This window comes from Electrona antarctica, assembly GCF_951216825.1.
Source record: "Electrona antarctica genome assembly, contig: scaffold_103, whole genome shotgun sequence".
NCBI classification, from domain to species: Eukaryota; Metazoa; Chordata; class Actinopteri; order Myctophiformes; family Myctophidae; genus Electrona; species Electrona antarctica.
The window spans coordinates 101,201-103,700 of record NW_027637143.1 but is presented as its reverse complement, the minus strand read 5'-3'; the positions used below and the strand labels follow the sequence as shown (position 1 = coordinate 103,700).

General features: G+C 42.3%; 1 protein-coding gene across 1 annotated transcript in view; it reads right to left on the bottom strand.

Moving 5' to 3' along the window:
• LOC306919133 (WD repeat-containing protein 26-like) overlaps positions 1–2,500 on the bottom strand; it is a gene marked incomplete at its 5' end in the record, with an annotated part of 98,726 nt that overhangs the window by 39,652 nt on the left and 56,574 nt on the right. The window lies entirely within an intron of this gene.

The window sequence follows — 2,500 nt, the reverse complement described above, 5'->3', positions numbered from 1 at the left end:
CGTTGGTCAAGCAGAGGGTCGGGACCCCATGCGTTGGTCAAGCAGAGGGTCGGGACCCCATGCGTTGGTCAAGCAGAGGGTCGGGACCCCATGCGTTGGCCAAGCAGAGGGTCGGGACCCCATGCGTTGGCCAAGCAGAGGGTGGGGGGTGGGGACACCCACATTAATATTATTATTTTTTAAATCACACCTGTGTGAACTGAGTGGTGCAACTCCCCTCTCCCCCTCTCTCGCTCTGTAACTAGGCAACAGTGCAACACTATCTCTCTATCTCTGTTTCTGGCACAACAGCGCCACTTTTGCCCCTACTGGTACTCATAGCCACACACATAGGTCAACACGGACATTGCTGTTCCTTGGAGTGGTTGCACCACTCAAAAACATAACCAAAAAACTTATCAATTAAAAACAATAATTTTTTGTTCAGTAATTCCATGAAGAAATCAAAGAAAAATCTAAAACATTCCATTAAAAAAAAAGAAAATAGCCGATGTACAAGCTCACAAAGCGGCGCGGACCGAGTACCGGCGCAGTACCTGTTAACACGGTACTGAACTAGAGATGCAACGATACCGATTTTTCAATTCCGATCCGATCCGATATATTAATTTTTGAAATTTCCCGATACACTCCCGATATCCGATATTTTACATAGCAAAAAAATGTAATACAAAATGCGCATTGACATTATTTTTGGTAGCGTGGCATTGGTTAGAGATCTCAATTTAGTCAGACCATTATTAACACTATCCTAAACCCTAACCTAACCCAAGCCACGATGATTTGTAACCCGCAGCATGGGTCTGACTAACGAGTGGTTTGACTTGAGGGAAGTCCCCTTATTTTTGAGGGGCGCAAGCCCCTCCTATATTCAGCTAAGTGTAGATTTTTGTCTTACACAAACATTAAATTCCTGTTGACAATGAATGGAGAATTTACATCATAGTGTCTGAGCAAATAGACATGTTACGTCATGATGATGTACAATGATAAGAGTGCCCCTCACTTCACACGGGTGTGATTTTTTTAATTGTAGAATAGTCTTCAAATAATAGAGCAGTCATACTATTAATATTGTTTGTTGTGTAATGTTACACAAGGGTGTAATACATAGCATATCTCTAAATAGCAAATAATGTACAAATGCCTTACATTTAAATTCAAAGAGGGGATGTTTATGGTTAAGTGTTTAAAAATAAGAATAAGAAGTGTTTAACCTGTAAACCTTAAGGAAATGGCAACCTGTTAATTAATAGTATGTTTTTTTTAAATTATTATTATTATTATGTGCAAAGGTACCTTTTTACCCCTAAAGTGATGCCTGCATGTAACCATAATTAATACTATGGTCTATTAATAATAATAATAGTAATTATTATTATTGCTATGTACAGTGGTACCTTTTACCCCTAATGTGATGCCTGGAATCAGCTGCGCTATCATGTGACAAAATAGCCTGGCTAACAAGCCTTGAGCCTTACCGACAGAACTCGGGGAGAAAAAAAATACCTCAGGTCTCAGGACGTTTGTTATGGTGCTGGTGTTGTGTTTATGCAACTTTAGTTTGCAAACTCTGTCTTTGTCTTAAGAATTGCACTAAACTTACAATCTGAATCAATATTTGAGCTTCTGAGTTCTGACAACAATGTCATGGTTTGATAACTGAGCCAATTATATAAAGACGGATTTAACCGCGACGACGACGTGCGCTTATTCTTCATCATCGTCACAGCAGCATTTCCAATGGCAATAATAAAGTTACAAAGATTGAATCACATAGCGCTAAACAGCACGTGTGTGCAGTTAATATATAGCAGAAGAATGGATTACAAGAGCAATCTCATCAACAACAATGTCAGAACGCAGCTGTGGTGTGGAGATGATCGAGTCTCCACCACACAACTGCGCATGCAGTGACTTGACTGATCCGTGCGACGACGGGTAAACTTTATACTTCTAATACTGTTAAGTCTGTAAGTGATTCCATTCTCTTGCATATTGCACCTTAGTGGGTCTTTTTTTCTATAGTCTCTGTTTGCAGTCTGTACATACTGGAGGTTGGATTCGCTCACTGCACTGTCTGTGCAGAACGGACTGTAGTAAACATTAAACACGTTTCACCCTCCTGTATCGGAGCGTGTATCGGTGGCGTCAAATCCGATCTCCGATACATTAATTAAGCTGGATCGGAGGCCGATCCCGATATAATATCGGATCGGTTGCATCTCTATACTGAACCACTGCCTCACAGTGACCTGACAACTGACATCAACCCTGTTAACACGGTACATGGGGGGGGGGGGGGGGGGCTCAGGCCAACTGAAGCCTATAGGTTAAGGCTGGGACACAGGGGGCGGAGCCTCAGGCCAACTGGAGCCACGGGAGAGGGAGAGATAGAGATAGAGAGATCTATCCAGTAGCATGGACACAGAGTCCAGGCTGGTGTTGTGGTAGAGAGACATAGAGACAGACAGAGAGAGGTACTGACCGGCTACAGACG